Genomic DNA, 23950 nt, shown 5'->3' on the forward strand with positions numbered 1-23950 from the left:
ACTCCAGACTAACATTAACATGGTAGCCCACGTTACACAGCTATTGGGCCTTACAGTCACATGGTCAATCTGCTGACATTCTCTTAAAGGTGTATTACACCTCAGATTACCACATCCCTCCCCTTTTACTTGAAAGTATATTTTACAATATATTCATTATTTACAAAAATAAACTATTTCCAAATTCAGTCTCTCTAGAGGCTCCTTCAAACATGTCAAACGTTGTAGTTCTACGATTTTGTATGGTTTATCTGAGGCCTCCCTCTCAGGAGTTTTCTGTCCACTAGGTTTCCCTCTAGGAACGTGTAAGTTTGTCTCTCTGACTCTCTCAGGTTCATTGGGTTCTACAGGTATTTCCAAAGCAAGAGGAGTTCCTTCCACATGTGGTGTAGGCTCCAACAGGAATGCATGGTGCACCTTTTCTTGTGGATCTGTTTCCCATTTCCTGAGGTGATTTACATGTCTCCTGATTATCCGACCTTCAACCAATATGTGGTAGGACAGAGTTCCTGTCACTGAACTGACTTCACCTGATAGCCATTTGGCCCATCTCCAAAGTTCTTTGCAAAAACTGCTTCTCCTACAATGAAGTTTCTTTCATGATTGTGGTAACCGTGTTCACTTTTCTGGGTCTCCTGATTTCTCTCTACGCTCCCCGCTAAATTCGGCAATCAAACGTGCCCTGAGACGTCTCTGAATTAATACTCTGCGGGGGTGACACCGGTGGTCGTATTTGGCTTAGTCCTATAGCTGATAGGAAACATGATAACTTTGTTGCTATAAGAGTCCCCATCTAGTATTTTCATTCTGGCCTTGAAGGTCTGGACAACCCTCTTGGCCAGCCCATTGGATGCAGGGTGGGATGGCGGGGTCTTAACATGTGTTATGCCATTGAGACCTGTGAATCTTTGGAATTCCCCGCTGGTGAATGCTGTTCTGTTTCAGACACTATTATCTCCAGTAAACCGTGTATCGCAAAACTCTGATGCAATCTGACTCTGGTGGTGGTAGATGTGGGTGATCCCACCTCGAATGCATCCATCCATTTGGAGTGAGCGTCTATATCAGGAGGAATATTGTGCCCAAAAAAGGCCCCACATAGTCAATGTGGAGGTTGACCCATGGCCTTCCAGGCCATACCCAGGGATGCAGTGAAGTAGAAGGAGGTAATTTCTGACTCTGTTGGCACTGCCTGCAGCTCTTGACCACGTTTCTGATTTCAGTGTCCAGCCCTGACCACCATAAGTAGCTGCACACCAACATTTTCATTCTGGAAATGCCGGGGTGAGCGCGGTGTAATTCTATCAATAATGGTTATCTTCCTCTCGGAGGCACAATGACTCTCGCTCCCCACAGCAAGATGCCGTCCTGGCAGGTGAGCTCATATCTCCTATTAAAATAGGGCTTCGTTTCGTCCGACTTTGGCTTGTTAGACCATCCCTGTAAGACTTGTTCCCTTACGTGGGACAAAACTGGATCACAGTCTGTCCATTCTCTGATCTGTTTGGCATTCACTGGTGATGAATCCAGAAAGTTTAATAACAAGACAAGTTCTTGTGTGATGAGGGTGTTCACATTGCTGTCCTTCAGGGGTAATCGGCTCATTGCATTGGCATTGGCAATCTGGCTTCCCAGCCAGTGGATAAAAGTATATTCATAAACAGCTAGAATCAGTGCCCAGCTCTGGATGTGTGTCAAGGTGAATGGGGATATTGCCTTGTCTTCTCCAAACAAGCCTAGTAGAGGCATGTGGTCGGATATGATGGTGAAGTGGTGACCATGGATGTGTTGGTCTTCTTTCTCTATTTGTGAGGGTCTTGGTTCTGCCACGCTGAGTGTTCTTGAGAGGTGACCAATGGGCCAGTCGGAGCCATTGGCCATCCGGTGGGAGAGTACTGCCTCTACTCTGTACCGGGATGCATCGCATGTTATAATTAATTATTTCTTTGGGTCTAAATGTACCAACAGAGCTGATGAATGTAGTAACTGCTTTACTGCTGTAAAAACCTGTTGTTGTGGGGCTTGCAAAGTCCACCTGTGGTTTTTCTTGAGTAACCCGTATAATGGAGTCAGTACTGTCGACAAATTTGGGGAAAAACGACCATGGTAGTTAACCATTCCCAAGAAGGACTTGAGTTCTGTGACGTTTCTCAGTGCTGGTGCCTCACGAGTAGCTCTCACCTGGTCTCCTACTGGGTGAAGGCCCTGCAAGTTGACCTGATGACCCAGGTAAATCACTTCCTTCGCTTGGAAGATACATTTTTCCATTTTCCCTCCAGCTTGTGAGAAATACTTCAATACCTCTTACAACTTAGCCAGCTGTTCTTCATCAGTTAGTCCTCTTGCTAGGGCATCATCGAGATAAACCAGCACCCGGGGTAAATCTTGGAGCAAACTTTCTATTGGCTGTTATAAAATGACATAAGCTGATGAGACTCCGATGGGTAACCGGGTAAACTAGTATAACCCCCTATGTCAGTTGATGGTCACAAAATCCCGACAGGCCTTTTCTAGTTTGACTTGCTGGTGAGTGTGTCTCATGTCGAGTTTTGTATTTGCTGTTCCCCTGTCAGCCTGGAGTACAATTCATCAATTTTCAGTTCAGGATGCCTATCAAGTCTGGCTACTTTGTTCATGCTCAACTCATAGTCCCCGCTTATTCACACACTCTGGTCAGGCTTTAGTACTGGAACTATGGCCGCTGCCCTTTGGGAAGATTGTACGGGCTGTAAGACTCCCAATCTTTCCAGCTTGTCCAATTCAACATCAGCTGTTTCTCGTAATGCAGAGGGGACTGGTCACACCTTCAAATATCTGGGGGTTGCTCCGGGATCTCCATGGATTTTAGCTTGCAGCCCCTGGATCTTCCCGAGCTCCTCCCTAACACAGAGGCATATTCCTGTAATAATTCTTGAAGATCTATCGTCCTGATTTGAAAAATCTCGGCCCACTCTAACTTTATTTCCTTAAGCCAGTCCTACCAAGTAGAGCTGGACCCTCCCCTGCTACCACTATCAGGGGTAGATTAACAGACTGGCTTCCATACTGTACTGGAACCTTGCATATACCACTTACTCATATACCTTCACCGGTATGTCTTTAATTTAGCCCCTGAATTTTCCAGGTTTAATGAGCGGCCTCCCCCATTCAGCTACTTAAACGTGTGCTTCCGCTGTGACTGGTGTGGATGCCCCTGTATCTACCTCCTTTTGAATGGGTTTTCTGTTGACTTCTACTGTCACGTAGATTGGCTCTGTTTTCATTTTTAAGTTGTGTAGCGAGTAAATATCTGACTCTGTTCGTTCTGGTTCCTCCGTTATATAAATTTCACGACTTCTGCCTTTTGGTTTGAAATTTGACCTCCATCGTTCTTTACAATATCACACAATGTGCCCCTTGCGATGGCAGTAGAAACAATCCTTTTTTCTGAATTGCCGACTGTCTGGTTTCAATTCCGCTATTATTAGTGTGTTTTTTATCTGTGAAACCTTTGCTTTTTGCTGGTCTGTTAATGATGGCTGTTCTCCACCTTTCCACAGATTCCTGTGTTTCCGCGCCATTTCTAGCCAACGCCTCCCTCCCGATGTGGAGGATGGAGCCATTTTGTGCTCCCTGATTGCTTCCGAACCCCTGACCATGACTCCATTGCGAGCGCCAATTCCAGCACCTTGTTAAAGTCTAAATTTCTTTCTGACAACAACCTTTTTTGAATGGCGTGTTCATTAATCCCACACACCAATCGGTCCCTTAACATGTCATTAATCAATGTCCCAAACTCTCAGTGCACTTCCAGTAGTTTTAAGGCTGCTACATAGCGAGGGACTGTCTCTCCAGGGGTGCCACACCTAGAAATGAATTTAAAATGCTGCTTTGTTACTGAGGGTTTTGGCTGAAAGTGGCTTTTCACTAGATTCACCAACTCATGTTGCTCTTGGATTCTGGGGTGCTGAGTGGCGTTAGACAACAAATTAGGCCGTATGTTTTACTGCCACATGTCAATAAGAGGATCGCTCACCTCTTCTCCTCCCCTGATATGTCGTTGGCCAAAAAGAAAGATGTGAGGTGTTCAATATAATGTGACCAGCCATTGGTGGTCTGATCAAACAGTTCGATGCGGCCAAATTGTGTCATACTGTGGGCAATAACTTCGACAACTGTGGTGTGGCCTTATAATTGTAATGTACTTACTATCGGCCTGCAGGGCATGGCTGGTTCACTACAGTTGTTTTTCATGGCTTCCCTTCGTGTCATCGACTGACTGTGTTTTGCCTCATCACCAGTTGTTATGTTTTACCAGGGGGCCGCTTTGCTCTCGAGCCAGTTGCATGTTTATCTGTCGGCAGGTGAGTCGATTACGATATACAGCAGACACAGAGACTAATATGAATTGAAGCACATACTGTTTATTTACACAGACAACAGAGCATTAACATGATGTGCACTTCTCCTGCCAGACCCTACTCTAGATCGACAATAACAATGTCGCCCACGCTACACAGCTATTGGGTCTTACAGGCATGTGGTTGATGTGCTCACACTCTCTTAAAGGTGTATTACACCTCAGGTTACCACACCATCACATCAGTGCAAAGGATAAGGTTGAAGCATTTCCTACAATCTTCAGCCAGAAATGCCAAGTGGATGATCCATCTCGGCCTCCTCCGGAGGTCCCCAGCATCACAGATGCCAGTCTTCAGCCAATTCAATTCACTCCAATGCAATATCAAGAAATGGCTGGACACACTGGATACTGCAAAGGCTATGGGCACTGACAATATTCCGGCAATAGTGCTGAAGACTTGTGCTCCAGAACCTGCTGCACCCCTAGCCAAGCTGTTCCAGTACAGCTACAACACTGGTATCTACCCGGCTATGTGGAAAATTGCCCAGGTATGTCCTGTACACAAAAAGCAGGACAAATCCAACCCGGCCAATTACTGCCCCATCAGTCTACTCTCCATCATCAGGAAGGGGTCATCAACAGTGTTATCAAGCGGCACTTGCTTAGCAATAACCTACTCACTGACGCCCAGTTTGGGTTCCGCCAGGGCCACTCAGCTCCTGATAAAAACAAAAAAACTGCGGATGCTGGAAATCCAAAACAAAAACAGAATTACCTGGAAAAACTCAGCAGGTCTGGCAGCATCGGCGGAGAAGAAAAGAGTTGACGTTTCGAGTCCTCATGACCCTTTGACAGTTCTGTCGAAGGGTCATGAGGACTCGAAACGTCAACTCTTTTCTTCTCCGCCGATGCTGCCAGACCTGCTGAGTCCCACTCAGCTCCTGACCTCATTACAGCCTTGGTTCAAACATGGACAAAAGAGCTGAACTCCAGAGGAGAGGTGAGAGTGACTGCCCTTAACATCCAGGCAGCATTTGACCGAGTGTGGCATCAAGGAGCCCCAGCAAAACTGGAGTCAATGGGAATCAGGGGGAAAACTCTCCACTGGTTGGAGTCATACCCAGCACAAAGGAAGATGTTTGTGGTTGTTGGAGGACATACCGAGGCCACAGCTCCTGTCACCTCCTGACTCCCAAACCCTGTCCACCATCTACAAGGCACAAGTCAGGAGTGTGATGGAATATTCTCCACTTGCCTGGATGAGTTGCAGCTCCCACAACACTCAAGAAGCTTGACACCATCCAGGTCAACTTGATTGACACCCTATGCACACAAACATACAAACACACGAATTAGGAGCAGGAGTAGGCCACTCGGACCCTCAAGCCTGCCCCACCATCCAATAAACTCATGGCTGCTTTAATTTTAACCTCCACCCCACATTCCCGCCTGCCCCCAATAACATTTCACCCCCTTGTTAATCAAGGATCTATCCATTTCTGCCTTAAAAATACTCAAAGACTCTGCTTCCACCGCCTTTTCAGGAAGAGAGTTCCAAAAACTCACAATGCTCTGAGTGAAAAAAATTCTCCTCATCTCTGTTTTAATTGGGCGACCCCTTATTTTTAAACAGTGACCCTTAGTTCTAGATTCTTCCACAAGAGGAAACATCCTCTCTACATCCACCCTGTCAAGACACCTCAGGATCTTAAAGGTTTCAATCAAGTCGCCTCTTACTCTTCTAAACTCCAGGAGATACAAGCCTAACCTGTCCACCCTTTCCTCATAAAATAACCCACATATTCCAGGTATTAATCTAGTAAATCTTCTCTGAACTGCTTCCAAGACATTTACATCCTTCCGTAAATAAGGAGATAAACACTTTTATCTTTTTAAAAATTCATTCACGGGAAGTGGGGATCACTGGCTGGCCCAGCATTTATTGCCCATCCCTAGTTGCCCTTGAGAAGGTGGGGATGAGCTGCCTTCTTGAGCCGCTGCAGTCCATGTGGTGTAGGTCCACCCACAGTGCTGTTAGGGAGGGAGTTCCAGGATTTTGACCCAGCGACAGTGAAGGAACGGCGATATATTTCCAATTCAGGATAGTGAGTGACTTGGAGGGGAACTTCCAGGTGGTGATGTTCCCATGTATCTGCAGCTCTTGTCCTTCTAGATGGTAGTGGTCATGGGTTTGGAAGGTGCTGTCTATTGAGCCTTGGTGAGTTCCTGCAGTGCATCTTGTAGATGGTACACACTGTGTCAGTGCTGGAGGGAGTGAATGTTTGTAGATCTGGTGCCAATCAAGTGGGCTGCTTTGTCCTGGATGGTGTCGAGCTTCTTGAGTGTTGTGGGAGCTGCACTCATCCAGGCAAATGGGGAATATTCCATCAAATTCCTGACTTGTGCCTTGTAGATGGTGGACAGGCTTTGGGGAGTCAGGAGGTGAGTTACTCACCACAGAATTCCCAGCCTCTAATCTGTCCTTGTAGCCACAGTATTTATCTGGCTAGTCCAGTTCAGTTTTTGGTCAATGGTAACCTCCAGGTTGTTGATAATGGGGGATTCAGCAATGTCTTGGTTGATGCTGGGTGATTTGTCCGGTTTCATTCCTTTTTGGCTTTGTGATGGTTTGATACAACTGAGTGACATGCTAAGACATTTCAGGGGGGGTGTAAGAATCAACCACAATGCTGTGGGTCACATGTAGGCCAGACCGGGTAAGGAGGGAAGATTTCCTTCTCTAAAAGACATTAATGAACCAGGTAGTTTTTAATGACAATTGACAAATGTTTCATGGACATCACCAGACCTTTAATTCCAGATTTGTATTGAATTCAAATTGCACCACCTGCCATGATGGGATTCGAACTCAGGTCCCCAGAGCATTACCCACAATCTTCTCTCCTTTAAACTGAAAGTAAAATTCAATCATATTATATTCACTGTTACCTAGGGGCACTTTCTCTGTGAGGTCATTAATTAATCTTATCTCGTTGCACAATACCAGGCCTAGTATAACCTGCTCTCTGGTTGGCTCCAGAAAATGCTGTTCTAAGAAACTACCCTGAAAACGTTATAAGAATTCATCATCTAGGCTGCCTTTGCCCATTTGATTTTTCCAGCCTATAGGTAGACTAAAATTCCCATGATCCACCTCCCCCCACCACCCCCCCCCCCCCCCCCCCAACCCCCACATCCACCACCTTAAATATTCACTTCCCTCCACCACCGACGCACAGTGTGTACCATATATAAGATGCACTGCAGGAACTCAGCAAGACTCCTTCAACAGCACTTTCCAAACTCACAACCTCTCACACCAGCCGGATGCCACCAATCCAAAACTCGTTCTTGAGAAAGTGAATACGAAAGCTCAGGACCTAAGGCCCCCTTTTCACATTTGGTCTAAAACCTCAAGACACACAAGCCATGTATTTAACTGCTATCCCAGACACAGCTAGGGATTGCAGCTGGGTGAGACTTGTCACAGACATACATAATTAAGTGTCATGGTTATGTTAAAATATAGAGTTACACGGAGCGAATCAATAAATGGGAGCAGGATTTGGTGTTTGTGGCTCTGTTTGCTGACAGCATAACAGTTTGTCAATCAGCAAGATAGTGGTGGCTAGACTCCTGTGCACAGAAATGTTATTTCTGCTTCAGTTGTGATTGCTTTTTGAGCTAAACAAGCTGGTGCGTGTTGCGTGTTATGTTTAATAGCGAAGAGATCAGGTGCAGTGAAACTCCTGCACGATGTGAGGTTTTCAGGATTCAAAGGTTTTACTGAGCAAGCTGGATTTTTTTTTTCAACATTTAGTATTGGGAAAGTGTTTATTCCGCATCCTCCACTGCTGGGAGGACATGAAGGTCATGACCCTGCTCTGTGTTATCCCCCGTAGAGTCTGCCTGAGTTCGGGAAGTGAACAGCAGAGAAGGTGACCTCAATTTGCCACCTCAATAAATGTCACACAGAAAAAAATCCTGCCTGAAATCTGCAGACGTAAAACACCAGAGTTTCCTGCAGCCCTCAAGCTGTCTCGCCACAGCTAGAATACCAGGAGCAGGGAGAGATGTGTCAAAAGATTTTGTACACTACATCTTGTAGAATCATGGACTCATGATGGCACAGACAAAGTCCATTCAGCCCACTAGGTCCGTGCTGGCTCTCTGTAGAGCAATCTAGTCAGTCCCATTCCCCTGTGCTACCCCCATAGCCCTGCAAAGCCTATTTCCATCAAGTGTCCATCCAATTGCCTTTTGAAATCATTGTTTCCGCTTCCACCGTTCCCGTGGGCAGTGAGTTCCAAGTCATTATCACTCGCTTTATAAAAAGTCTCTTCTTCGCTTCCTCCCCCCCTTAGCCCTATGTCCACCTCATGCTATCAGCTCATGGGAACTGCTTTTTCCACCTTGTCTATACCTGTTGTAATCTTGCACATCCCTATCAAATCTCCCCTCAATCTCCTCTGCTCCAAGGAGAACAATCCCAGCTTCTCCAACTTAACCTTGTAGCTAAAATCCCTCAAACCTGGAACCGTTTGGGTAAATCTCCTCCACACCCTCTCATGGGCCATCGGATGGGGAGGCAGTGGCATAGTGGTATTGTCATTGACCAGTATGCCTGCAGCCCAGGAGACTCCTCTGGGGACCTCGGTTCAAATCCCACCACAGTAAATAGTGAAATTTGAATTCAATAAAAATTTGGAATTAAAAGCCTGAAAATGACCATGAATCCATTGTTGTAAAAACCCATCTGGTTCACTAATGCCCTTTAGGGAAGGAAATTTGCTTGTCTGGCCTACATGTGACTCCAGACCCACAACAACATGGTTGACTCTTAAATGCCCTCTGAACAAGGGTAATTAGGGCAGTGCAATAAATACTGGTCATGAACAAATAATTTTTAAAACTCCCTCCCTAAAAGGAAGGAACTGGGCACAATATTCTAAGGTTCAGCAAAACCTTTGTACTCAATGATGAATATGAATGAACACTAGGATTCAATATCTTTGCCAACCATTCTCTCAATATGTCCTGCCACCTTCAAAGATCGATGTACATGTAGCCCCAGGTCCCTCTGACCCTGCACACTCTTTAGAACTGTGCCATTCAGTCTATATTGCCTCTGCCTGTCTCTTCAGCTAAAATGTATCACCTCACACTTGCCTGTATTCAACTCCACCTGCCCTTGTCTGCCCATTCTGCTAGCCTATCTATGTCCTGTTGTAGTCGATCGGTCTCATCCTCACTGTTTGCCTCACCTCCAAGTTTGGGATCATCAGCAAATTTGGAAATTTTACTCTGTATTTCAATATCCAAGTCATTTCTATAAATCAATAAAAGCAGCGCTCCTATCACTGACCGATGGGGAACACCACTGTCTACCATCCTCCAGTCTGAAAGACAACCATTTACTACCACTTGTTGTTTTCTGTCCTTAAACCAGTTTTCTATCCAAGCTGACACTGATCCTCCTTTTCCATGAGCCTCAAAGTTATTAACCAGCCTTTTATGTGGTACTTTGTCAAAAGTCTTCTTAAAATCCATATAGACAACATCCACTACATTCCCTTCATCAACCTTCTCTGTTACTTCATCAAAACATTCAATTAGATCAGTCAAACACAATCTGGCTTTTACAAATCCGAGCTGGCTATCCTTAATTAACTCAAATCTCTCCGTCTTTCCCAGATTATTGTTTCTAAGACCTTACCCACCACTGATGTTAAACTGACTGCTCTGTAGTTACTTGGACTGTCCTTAGACCTTTTGTTGAATAAGGGTGTCACATTAGCTACTCTCTATCCTCTTTGTCTAGTGAAGATTGGAAGATTTTGACAAGTCCTTCCATTATCTCTGTCTCCATTTCCTTCAGCAACCTGGGATGTAAACCATCCGGACCAGGCGATGCATCTGTCCATGACAGTATCAGTAGGAGTGACCACTGCACAGTCATTGTGGAGATGAAGTCCCTCCTTCACATTGAGGATACCCTCCATCGTGTTGTGTGGCACTACCACCGTGCTAAATGGGATAGAACAGATCCAGCAACTCAAGACTGGGCATCCATGAGGTGCTGTGGGTCATCAGCAGCAGCAGAATTGTACTCAAACACAATCTGTAACCTCATGGCCCAGCATATCCCCCACTCTACCATTACCATCAAGCCAGGGGATCAACCCTGGTTCAATGAAGAGTGCAGGAGAACATGCCAGGAGCAGCACCAGGCATACCTAAAAATGAGGTGTCAACCTGGTGAAGCTACAACCCAGGACTACTTGCGTGCCAAACAGTATAAGCAGCAAGCGATAGACAGAACTAAGTGACGCCACAACCATCAGTATCAGATCTAAGCTCTGCAGCCTTGTCACATCCAATCATGAATGGTGGTGGACAATTAAACAACTCCCTGGAGGAGGAGGCTCCACAAATATCCCCATCCTCAATGATGGGGGAGCCCAGCACATCAGTGCAAAAGATAAGGCTGAGGCATTCGCAACAGTCTTCATCCAGAAGTGCCAAATGGATGACCCATCTCAGCCTCCTCCGGAGGTCCCCAGCATCACAGATGCCAGTCTTCAGCCAGTTCAATTCACTCCACATGATATCAATAAACGGCTGAAGGCACTGGATACTGCAAAGGCTGTGGGCCCTGACAATATTCCAGCAATAGTACTGAAGACTTGTGCTCCAGAACTTGCTGTGCCCCTAGCCAAGCTGTTCCAGTACAGCTACAACACTGGCATCTACCCAGCTATGTAGAAAATTGCCCAGGTACGTCCTGTACACAAAAATCAGGACAAATCAAACCCGGTCAATTACCGCCCCATCTGTCTACTCTCGATCGTCAGTAAAGTAATGGAAGGGGTCATCAGCAGTGCTATCAAGTGGCACTTGCTTAACGATAACCTACTTACTGATGCCCAGTTTGGGTTCTGCCAGGATCACTCAACTCCTCCTCATTACAGTCTTGGTTCAAACATGGACAAAAGAGATGAACTCCTGAGGTGAGGTGAGAGTGAGTGCCCTTGACATCAAGGCAGTATTTGACAGAGTGTGACATTAAGGAGCCCTAGGACAACTGGAGTCAATGGGAAACAGGGGGGAAACTCTCCGCTGGTTGGAGTCATACCCAGCACAAAGGAAGATGGTTGTGGTTGTTGGAGGTCAGTCATCTCAGCTCCAGGACATCACTGCAGGAGTTCCTCAGGGTAGTGTCCTCGGCCCAACCATCTTCAGCTGCTTCATCAATGTCCTTCCTCCCATCATAAGGTCAGGAGTGGGGACGTTCGCTGATGATTACACAATGTTCAGCACCATTCCTAGCTCCTCAGATACTGAAACAGTCCATGTCCAAATGCAGCAAGACCTGGACAATATCCAGACTTGGGCTGACAAGTGGCAAGTAACATTCACACCACACAAGTGTCAGACAATGACCATCTCCAACAAGAGAGAATCCAACTATCACCCCTTGACATTCAATGGCATTAACATCATTGAATCCCAACACTATCAACATCCTGGGGGTTACCATTGACCAGAAACTGAACTGGACTAGACATATAAATACTGTGGCTACAAGAGCAGGTCAGCGGCTAGGAATCCTGCAACGAGTAACTCACCTCCTGACTCCCCAAAGCCTGTCCACCATCTACAAGTAACAGGTCAGGAGTGTGATGGAATTATCCCCACTTGCCTGGATGAGTGCAGCTTCTACAACACTCAAGAAGCTTGATACCATCCAGGACAAAGCAGCCACGCTTGATTGGCACCACATCCACAAACATTTACTCCCTCCACCACTGACACACAGTAGCAGCAGTGTGTGTACCATCTATAAGATGCATTGCAGGAACTCACCAAGGCTCCTTAGACAGCAATTTCCAAACCCATGACAACTAGCATTTAGAAGAACAAGGGCAGGAGATAGATGGGAACACCACCACCTGGAAGTTCCCCTCCAAGTCACTCACCATCCTGACTTGGAAATATATCACCGTTCCTGCACTGTCGCTGCATCAAAATCCTGGAACTCCCTCCCCAACAGCACAGTGGGTGTACCTACACCACATGGACTGCAGCGGTTCAAGAAGACAGCTCACCACCACCTTCTCAAGGGCAACTAGGAATGGGCAATAAATTTTGGCCCAGCCAGCGAAGCCCCACATCCCATGAATGAATAAAAAAAAAATATTGTACACAATACACCAGCTGTGGCCTCTCCAATGTTCTGTATAACTGAAGCATAAACTCCCTACTTTTGTAATCAATTCCCCTCACAATAAATGATAACATTCTATTAGCTTTCCTGATTACTTGCTGTAACTGAATACTAACCTTTTGTGATTCATGCACTCAACCACCCAAATCCCTCTGAATCTCAAATGGAACCTCAAAGGTTCTCTGGAGCCACATGCAAACTGGCATCGGGCAACAAGATTAGGAAGATGAACGTGTGGTTCAAAGACTGATGTGGGAGAAGTGGGTTCCGGGTCGTGGGTCACTCACACCAGAATTAGGGAAAGTGGGGACTGTGCCAATGTGACAGTCTATACCTGAACTGTGCTAAGTAGCTAGGGAAGTAGAGAGAGTTTTAGACTAAGTAGCTGGGGCAAGGGGTCAAATTTAAGAATATGTAGTAAATCAAAGAGTAGAGACAAGGCAATGGAAAAAGGTATTAATTTCATGAAGCTATTAATGTACATAATATTATTGGAAAATATTTTTCTTTTAAAATAGAGGTTTAGTCTGTGAGTGTGTCTTAGCTGGATTAAAACTAGCTTCTCTGGGTGCTTTGATGTGTACTAGTTTTGAGATGTAAGAGAGGTAGAGTACATTTGCATTTTTTGAATAAAACATTCAAGAAGTGGGGTGAAATCTGGCACCTAGCTAGCAAAGACCAAGCAATATGCTTATATTACTAATAACATTGGTACTACAAAAGGGTTTTATTGTTAGAAGAGGTTGAGTTCAAGGAGGCTGGTGATACATTGAGAATTTACATTCAATGAGCTGCGCTAGGTATAACTCCAGCAGTTTTTGTGTGTGCAGACAGAGGCAATGTAAGATCAAAGTAGCTGTAAGCCTGCAACTGTCTCCACAGGAACCAAAGTGAAAGAAACATTATTTTGAATTCGTAAGGTGAAGGTACTTTGCCTAGTGTCTGGGTAAGTCTATAGGTTGCTGTTGCCTTAATAAAGATTAGTTTGGGAATTTGTTAAAAGTTGTGATATGAGTAATTTGTAGCCATTTGTATATATTTAACTTGTGTAAATTAGTAAAATATTTCATTTAGTTTAATATAAAATCTCTTGAGAGCTGATGGTCTGATTCCTGAATTTAGAGTTGCATCTCAAACATACCACTTAAAATATAGGTTATAACAGTTGTTTACAGTTTCCCTCTGAGATTTTTTAAATAACTCAACTTTACCAAACTGCTGGGTCATAATTAATATGGAAAAGGATAAACAGACCATGGCAGGAAGGGGCAGAATACAAATCTAAGAGTAAATCATTAGATAAGGCTCAAGATCACAAAAATAATAGAAGGACAAAACTAAAGGCTCTGTATCTGAATGCACATAGCATTTGAAATGAAACAGATGAACTGAGAGCTCAAATAGAAAAAAATAAGTATGATCTGATAGCTATTATAGAGACATGGCTGCAGGATGACATAGATTTAGACCTGAATATCGAAGACTACGTGACATTTAAGAAGGACATTAAGCTAGGAAAAGGTGGAGGAGTGGCTTTGTTAATTAATGATGGTATTAGCTCACTAGAGAGGGATGACTTAAGTTCAGGAAACCAGAATGTAGAAATGGTTTGGGTAGAAATGAGAAATGTTAAAGGTGAGAAGTCACTTGTTGGAGTGGTGTACAGGCCCCCTAACAGTAATCATACAGTAGGATGGGGTATAGAGGAAGAAATAATGGGAGCTTGTCAGAAAGGTGCAGCAAAAAACATGGGGGATTTTAATCTGCATATAGACTGGGAAAATCAGATGGGCAAAGGAGCCTTGGTGAAGAGTTCATAGAATGTTTTTGGGATAGTTTCTTAGAACAGCATGTTCTGCAGCCAACCAGAGAGCAGCCTATACTAAACCTGGTATAATGCAAAAAAAATGGCATTAATTGATGACCTCCTAATGAAATGCTAGGTAGCAGTGATCATAATATGGTTGAATTTTACATTCAGTTTGAGGGAAAGTAGAGTGGGTCAAAGACTAGTATCTTAAACTTAAATAAGGACAATTATGAAGGCATGAAAGCAGAGCTGGCTAAAGTGAACTGGTAAATGAGGTTAAGGGATAGGTCAATCGAGATACATTGTAAGACATTTAAAGGGATATTTCAGAATATGCACTATAGACAAACCAACGAGACAGAAAAATGCCAAGGGGAGGACCCACCCTCCGTGATTAACTAAATAAATTAAGGATAATATCAAGCTTAAAGAAAAAGTAGAAAATTGTGCAAGGATGACTGGCAGGTCGGAATATAAAAACTAGCAAAGAATGACTAAAATATTAATAAGGAGGGAAAAATTAGAATACAAGAGAAAGCTATCTAGAAATATAAAGACAGATAGTAAGAGTTTCTACCGATATTTTGAAAAGAAAAGAGTTAAAAGAGTGAGCATTTGTCCTATAGAAAGTGAGTGGGGGAATTAATATTGGAAAATAAGGAAATAGCAAATGTATTGAACAGATACTTTACATTGGTCTTCACTATAGAGGATACAGGTAACATCCCAGAAATAGCTGTAAATCAGGAAATGTAAGGGAGGGAGGAACTCAAGAAAATTACAATCACCAGGGGAGTGGTACTGAGTAAATTGTTGGAGCTGTGGGCTGACAAATCCCCAGGTCCAGATGGACTTCATCCTAGGGTCTTGAAAGAAATATCTAGTGAGATAGTTGATGTGTTGGCTTTAATTTTACAAAACTCCCTAGATTTGGGCAAGTTTCCATTCGATTGGAAAATGTGACTCCTTTATTCAAAAAAAGACGGAAACAGAAAACAGGAAACTATAGGCCAGTTAGCTTAACATCTGTCATAGGGAAAATGTTAGAAGCTATTACTAACAATATTAGGGGCACTTGGAAAAGTTCAAGGCAGAGTCAACATGGTTTTGTGAAAGGGAATTCATATTTAACCAACTTATTGGAGTTCTTTGAGGAAGTAACATGTGTTGTGGATAAAGGGGGAAACCAGTGGGTGGACTGTACTTAGATTTCCAGAAGGCATTTGTCATGTTTGCCAAATTTGCTAGAGTTCTTTGAGAATGTAACAAGCAAAGTTGATAAAGGGGAGCAGGTAGATGTTGTGTATTTGGATTTCCAGTAGGTATTCGATAAGATGCCACACAAAAAGTTATTGCACAAGATAGGAGCTCATAGTATTTGGGGGTAATGTATTAGCATGGATTGAGGATTGGGTAACACACAGAAGACAGAGAGTCAGGATTAATTGGTCTTTTTCAGGTTGGAAAGACATAACTAGTGCAGTGCCACTAGGATCAGTCCTAGGGCCTCAATTATTTACTATCTATATTAATGACTTGGAGGAGGGGGCAGAGTGTAATGTATCCAAATTTGCTGATGATACAAAAATAGGTGGGAGGACATGTTGTGATGAGTACATAAGGAATCTGCAAGGTGATGTAGACAGGTTGAGTGAGTGGGCAAAAACTTGGCAGATGGAGTTTAATGTAGGAAAGTGTGAGGTCATGCACTTTGGTGGGAAGAATCAAAAAGCAAACTATTATTTAAATGGAGAAAGACTCCAAAAAGGTGCAGCACAGAGGGATCAGGGTGTTCTTGTGCATGAAACACAAAAAGTTAGCATGCAGGTGCAGCAAGTAGTTAAGGTGGAATTTTGGCCTGTATTGCTAGGGGGTTGGAGTTTAAAATAGGGAAGTCTTGTTACAACTGTACAGGGTGTTGGTGAGGCTGCACCTGGAGTACTGTGTACAGTTTTGGTCCCCATATTTAAGAAAGGATATGCTGACATTGGAGGCAGTTCAAAAGAAATTCACTAGGCTGATTCCTGGGATGAACAAGGAAGTATTCAATGAACGACATGACACCACGAAGTTCTGAGGAACAAAGGGACCTTGGCGTTTGTGTCCATAGATCTCTGAAGGCGGAGGGGCATGTTAGTGGGGTTGTGAAAAAGGCATTTGGGACACTTGCCTTTATCATTCGAGGCATAGATTACAAAAGTAGGGAGGTCATGTTGGAGTTGTATAGAACCTTGGTGAGACCACAGCTGGAGCACTGTGTGCAGTTCTGGTCGCCACATTATAGGAAGGATGTGATTGCACTGGAGGGGGTGCAGAGGAGATTCACCAGGATGTTGCCTGGGATGAAACATTTAAGTTATGAAGAGAGGTTGGATAGACTTGGGTTGTTTTCGTTGGAGCAGAGAAGACTGAGGGGTGACCTGATCGAGATGTACAAGATTATGAGGGGCATGGACAGGGTGGATAGGGAGCAGCTGTTCCCCTTAGTTGAAGGGTCAGTCACAAGGGGACACAAGTTCAAGGTGAAGGGCAGGAGGTTTAGGGGGGATGTGAGGAAAAACTTTTTTACCCAGAGGGTGGTGACAGTCTGGAATGCGCTGCCTGGGAGGGTGGTGGAGGCGGGTTGCCTCACATCCTTTAAAAAGTACCTGGATGAGCACTTGGCACATCATAACATTCAAGGCTATGGGCCAAGTGCTGGTAAATGGGATTAGGTAGGTAGGTCAGATGTTTCTCACGTGTCGGTGCAGACTCGACGGGCTGAAGGGCCTCTTCTGCATTGTGTGATTCTGTGAAGGGGTTGACTTATCAAGAATGGCTAAACAGGTTAGGTCTTTATTCATTAGAGTTTAGAAGAATGAGGGGTGATCTATTTGAAATGTACATGATTCTGAGGGGGCTTGACAGGGTAGATGTTGAGAAGATGTTTCCACTAGTGGGGGAATCTCGAACTAGGGGACATAGTTACAGAATAAGGGGGCACATTTAAAACTGAGATGTGAAGGAATTTCTTCTCTCAGAGGGTAGTGAATGTCTGGAATTCTCTACCCAAGAGTTGTGGAGGCTAGATCACTGAAAGTATTTAAAGAGGAGGGAGATAGGTTTTTGAAATATCGGGGAGTTGAGGGCAATGAGGAGCAGACATGAAAGAGGATTTGAGGCCTGGGGCAGATCAGCCATGATCGTATTGAATGGCAGGACAGGCTTTGAGGGGCTGAATGGCCTACTCCTGCTGCTACTTCTTATGTTCTTATCAATATTTAATGCAGAAAATAAAAGCTCATGGTGTAGGGGGTAACATATTGGCATGGATAGACGATTGGCTGGCTAACAGGAAGCAGACAATAGACATAAATGGCTTATATTCTGGTTGGCAGAATGTATCAAATGGTGTGCCACAGGGATCAGTGCTGGGACCTCAACTTTTGCAATTTATGTAAATGACTTGGATGAAGGGTGGATGGGATGGTTGCTAAATTTGTTGATGACACAAAAGTAGGAAAGTAACTTGTGAAGAGGACATAAGAAGGATATAAGGGTGTCCTAGTGTATGACTCACAAAAGACTAGTTTGCATACAGTCCAACTCTCACTTTATGCGCCTTATTCCTCTTTTCTGTTCTATGTCTACCCCTGCCAACTTTGTTTAAACCCATCCCAACCAGACTAGCGAACCTTCCCTTGAGAATGTTTGTCCCAGTCCTGTTGAAGTGCAATCTGTTTATTTTGAATCGGTGCCTCATCACCCAGAACTGGTCCCAATGCCCCAGGAATCTGAACCCTCCCTCCTGCACCATGCTACAAGCCATACATTGGTCCTCCCTATCTTCTTATGCCTACTCTGGCTAATGTGTGGCACCGGGAGCAACCCAGAGGTTACCACCTTTGAGACCCTGTTTTTTAACTTCCTCCCTAACTGCTGAAGATCTGACCATAGGACCTCGATATCTGTTCTCTCTATGTGGTTGATACCAATGTGCATCACAGTTTCTGATCCGCTCCCTCCCCTCTCTGAAGAATGCTCTATACGGAAAACAAAAGCGAAGAGATCATGCTACAACTTTATAAAATGATTGGTTAGGCCTCAGCTGGAATATTGTGGAGAATTGTGGATTCCCCAGTTCAGAAAAAGATGTAAAGGCTGAAGAAAGAGTCCAGAGGAGGTTTCCCAGGATGTTACCAGGAATGAGGGGCTTCAGCTATGAGAAGAAATTGGAAAATGTCGGTCTGTAATCCTTGGAACAGAGAAGGTTGGGAGGTAACCCAATAAGGTTTTCAAAATGATGAGAGGTTTTGATGGAGAAGATTGAGAAAAACCATTCCCTCTGGTGAGTGGATCAATAATACAAGATTATAGATTCCAATTCAACATCTAGAGGGGAGATGAGGAGAAACTTTTTCTGGAACACTCAACCTGAAAAGATGGTGAACATCCATCCCATAAATATTGGCGGATCAAAATGGTGTTGAACGTGTGCTGGAGAATGAGGAACTTACATGGTTAAGGCAAAAACTAGTAATGTGGGACCAACCTCAGAGAGCCAGCACGGGCATGATGGATCGAATGGCTCCTCCTGTTCTGTAAGTTTCTTTGATTCTATGAAATATTTATCCAATTCTCTTTTGAGTCCTATTGAATCTGCTTCCACTGCCCTTTCAGGCAGTGTATTCCAGATCACAACAACTCACTGCGAAAAATACATTTCTCTTTATCTCCCCTCTAGCTTGTTTGCCAATTATCCGAAATCGGAGTCCCCTGATTATTCACCCTTCTGCCGGTGGGAGCAGTTTACCCCTTACTTATTTATTCAGTTAAATTTCTCCTTAACCTTCGCTGCTCTGTGCGGAACAATCCCGGTTTCTCAGACTCTCCAGATCGCCGAGCACCATCACCTCTGGACCTATTCTAGTAAATCTTTGGATCTGTTCCAACATTTTGACATCTTTCCCAAAGCGTGTGCCCAGAATTGGACACAATACTCCAGTGATTTATAAAGAGTTTACAATAACTTCCTTGCTTTTCGCACTCTACTCCTTGATTAATAAAGCCAAGGACCCTGTACGCATTTTGTTTCAAAGGCTTTCTCAACTTGTCCGCTACCTTCAGAGGAGTATGAATGCCCTTACTCTCAATGAAGTCACCTTTTATAGGCTGGAGTCACCTGGCATTAATACAGGACTAATGAGTGGTAACATTAACCCTGCTCTGAGCTGAACTAGATGACAGTGGATTTTGCATGTGAATTGCAGAAGAACATTACAAATAGGAGTGGGAGTGTGTCACTCAGTACCATCATGGCAGATGGGCCTCAAGTCCACTGCCACACACTCTCCATATCCCTTCATTCATTGACATCCCCTCAAACATTGGGTCTCAGCTCTTAAATGTATTCTCAATGGCTGAGAGTTCTGAAGCTTCACAACCCTCAGAGTGAGTACATTTCTCCCCACCTCGGTTAGAAATGGCCAACCCTTCATCCTGGGACTGAGCCCTGTGTTCGAGATTCCTCACTGGAGCTGAGTGAAAAATGCTCTCAGCTTCTATCCAATCAATCGCTCTCAAAATCTTATCCGTTTTAACAGAATGATCTCTCATTTTTTTCCAAACGTTAGAGAGCACAGGCCCATTCCATTCAATCTCTCCTCATAGTGGACAGCTCATCCCAGGAATTAATCTAGTGAGCCTTCATTGGATCCTCTCAAAAGCAGCTAAATCCTTCCTTAGCTACGGAGACCAAAACTGAGCACGGTATTCCAGGTGGTCACACCAAATCCCTGTACAATTATAGTTACATTTCGATAGAAAACCTGGGCCTGAAATTTTCCCTTGTCAGGAGGGCGCGATCGGCAGGCCTGGGAATGGCTGGTAAATGAGCCCCAACTGCGATCGGCCTCCAGCAGTGATTTCACGCTGGCTGGCCAATTAATGGCCAGACTGCATGAAGCTTGCACTGGGAAGCTCAGCGCTGCCGGGGTAGTGGAGGGGAAGACGGGGGGGCTGTGATGTCACTGTGGGCGTGGGTGAGTGCTTTGAGAGAGCACCCTGAAGGCAGACAGCTGCCTCAAGGAGCTGCAGACCAGCAAATAATAAAATGAAGCACAAAAAAGCTGCAGAAAATGTCCATGCAGCACAATCAGTGCCTGGAAGCATACCTAGTAAAAATGCTTTATCCAGATATTTCTCTTTATTTTATTTCCTAGCGGAGATTTCATCCCCCACTTGGATGAGGTTTCATCAGAAATGTAAAGCCATGCTGACTGATTGTCCCGTCCGTTAAACATCAGGTCGGGCTGGCCATGAACAATGGCTGATCATTGCGCCATTGGTGTTCTCAATTGCCCACATGGGGGCTGGTGGGCGCACATCTGATGGCCATGTGTGCCCACCGAGTGAAATATCATGTGACTGCACAAAGATGCCAGGATGCTTTCCCGATTTTATGCCCATTGAGGTCATGCGCGTGTCCATCTGCAGAATGGAAAATTCTGCCCCTGGTGTATGTTACAGGATGGAATCCAAGAGAGGGAAGAATAACAGGTAACCAGGCAGCATAGGGAGCTTTACTCTTTATCCAAACCCACGCTGTTCCTGTCCTGGGAGTGTTTGATGGGGACAGTGTAGAGGGAGTTTTACTCTGTATGTAACCCCGTGCTGTACCTGTCCTGGGAGTGTTTGATGTGGACAGTGTAGAGGGAGCTTTACTCTGTATCTAACCCCGTGCTGTACCTGTCCTGGGAGTGTTTGATGGGGACAGTGTAGAGGAAGCTTTACTCTGTGTCTAACCCCGTGCTGTACCTGTCCTGGGAGTGTTTGATGGGGACAGTGTAGAGGGAGCTTTACTCTGTATCTAACCCCGTGCTGTACCTGTCCTGGGAGTGTTTGATGGGGACAGTGTAGAGGGAGTTTTACTCTGTATCTAACCCCGTGCTGTACCTGTCCTGGGAGTGTTTGATGGGGACAGTGTAGAGGGAGCTTTACTCTGTATGTAACCCCGTGATGTACCTGTCCTGGGAGTGTTTGATAGGGACAGTGTAGAGGGAGATTTACTCTGTATCTAACCCCGTGCTGTACCTGTCCTGGGAGTGTTTGATGGGGACAGTGTAGAGGAAGATTTACTCTGTATCTAACCCCGTGCTGTACCTGTCCTGGGAGTGTTTGATGGGGACAGTGTAGAGGGAGATTTACTCTGTATCTAACCCTGTGCTGTACCTGTCCTGGGAGTGTTTGATGGGGACAGTGTAGAGGGAGATTTATTCTGTATCTAACCCCATGCTGTACCTGTCCTGGGAGTGTTTGATGGGGACAGTGTAGAGGGAGATTTACTCTCTATCTAACACCGTGCTGTTCCTGTCCTGGGAGTGTTTGATGTGGACAGTGTAGAGGGAGATTTACTCTGTATGTAACCCCGTGCTGTACGTGTCCTGGGAGTGTTTGATGGGGACAGTGTAGAGGGTGCTTTACTCTGTATCTAACCCCGTGCTGTACCTGCCCTGGGAGTGTTTGATGGGGACAGTGTAGAGGAAGCTTTACTCTGTTTCTAATCCCGTGCTGAACCTGTCCTGGGAGTGTTTGATAGGGACAGTGTAGAGGGAGATTTACTCGGTATCTAACCCCGTGCTGTACCTGTCCTGGGAGTGTTTGATGGGGACAGTGTAGAGAGAGCTTTACTCTGTATCTAACCCTGTGCCGTACCTCTCCTGTGAGTGTTTGATGGGGACAGTGTAGAGGGAGTTTTACTCTGTATCTAACCCCGTGCTGTACCTGTCCTGGGAGTGTTTGATGGGGACAGTGTAGAGGGAGCTTTACTCTGTATCTAACCCCGTGCTGTACCTGTCCTGGGAGTGTTTGATGGGGACAGTGTAGAGGGAGATTTACTCTGTTTCTAACCCCGTGCTGTACCTGTCCTGGGAGTGTTTGATGGGGACAGTGTAGAGGGAGATTTACTCTGTTTCTAACCCCGTGCTGTACCTGTCCTGGGAGTGTTTGATGGGGACAGTGTAGAGGGAGTTTTACTCTGTATCTAACCCCGTGCTGTCCCTGTCCTGTGAGTGATGGGGTCAGGGTAGAGGGAGCTTTGCTCTATATTGAGCCCTGAGTTGGAGTTGACAGGGGCTGTGATGACAATGCTGTGATTTTTCACAATGACCTTGTCAGGAAACTGATAGAAATCCCAGAATCCGATGTTGGCAATCTTTGATTCTTTTTCCCTTGGCTCCAGCTAGTATGCTGCAGGAACTGCGGCCGGAGATCGATGTGACTCCCACGGAATTTCAGAGCCAAGAAAATTAAGCAATAAACAAAAATGCATAATGTGTTGGCATTCGTTGGAGCCTCTCCCTCATGTCACTTGCCTGAAGGGCCTTTTCTGAAATGGTTGGGAGTTCAATGCATTTTCCCTGGCCTCTTTCTCTCTCTGATCATTCTCCATTCTCTTTCTTCTTCAGGTTCTTATCACGGACAGTGGTGTGAGAGGCTCCATCGCAGTGGGAGTTGTGCCCTATGACTATAACCTGAGCCAGCAGCCAGGATGGTTCTCCTCTTCAGCTGCCTATCATGCAGATGATAGAAAGTAAGTGATCAATTAAGCTGTCTTGATTTTGATCCCATTATTTATTGCTCTTCAAGCCCTTCGAGAGAGAAACAGAGGGGATTCGCTAGAGCAGTTCCAGGGATGAGTGTCTTCAGTTAACGTGGAGAGACTGGAGAAGCTGGGATTGTTCTCCTTGGAGCAGAGGAGGTTAAGGGGAGATTTAATTGAGTTGTTCAAAATAATGAAAAGGTTTGATAGAGTAAATAAGGAGAAACTGTTTCCAGTGGTAAGAATACTGGGAACAGTTTTGGTCCCCTTATATAAGGAAAGCTATACTGGCATTGGAGGCAGTCCGGAGAAGTTTCACTAGGTTGATCCTGGGTATGGAGGGATTTTCTTTTGAGGAGAGGTTGAGTAGGTTGGGCCTGTACTCATTGGAGTTTAGAAGAATGAGAGATGACCTTATTGAAACATATAAGATTCTTAGGGGGCTTGACAGGGTAGATGCTGAGAGGTTGTTTCCCCTTGTGGGAGAGTCTAGGACCAGAGGGCATAATCTCAGAGTAAGGGGGCACCCATTTAAAACAGAGATGAGGAGGAATTTCTTCTCTCAAAGGGTGGTGAAGCTGTGGAATTCACAGAATCACAGAATTGTTATGATGCAGAAGGAGGCCATTCAGCCCATTGTGTCTGTACCGGCTCCCTGAGCATTTTAACTTCGTGCCAATCTCCTGCCTTTTCCCCATAACCCTACACATTGTTTCTATTTAAATAATCATCCAATGCCCCCTTGAATGCCTCAATTATGCCTGCCTCCAACACACTTCCAGGCAGTGCTTTCCAAACCTGAACCACTTGCTGTGTGAAAAAGTTTTTTTCTCACATCACATTTGCTTCTTTTGCAAAACACTTTAAATCTGTGCCCTATGATTCTCAATCTGTTTATGAGCAGGAACAGTTTCTCTCTAGCTACCCCGTACAGACCCCTCATGATTTTGAAAATTTCTATCAAGTCTCCTCTTAGCCTCCTCCTCTCCAAGG

The sequence above is a fragment of the Carcharodon carcharias genome, chromosome 12, assembly GCF_017639515.1.
Source record: "Carcharodon carcharias isolate sCarCar2 chromosome 12, sCarCar2.pri, whole genome shotgun sequence".
Taxonomy (NCBI): Eukaryota; Metazoa; Chordata; class Chondrichthyes; order Lamniformes; family Lamnidae; genus Carcharodon; species Carcharodon carcharias.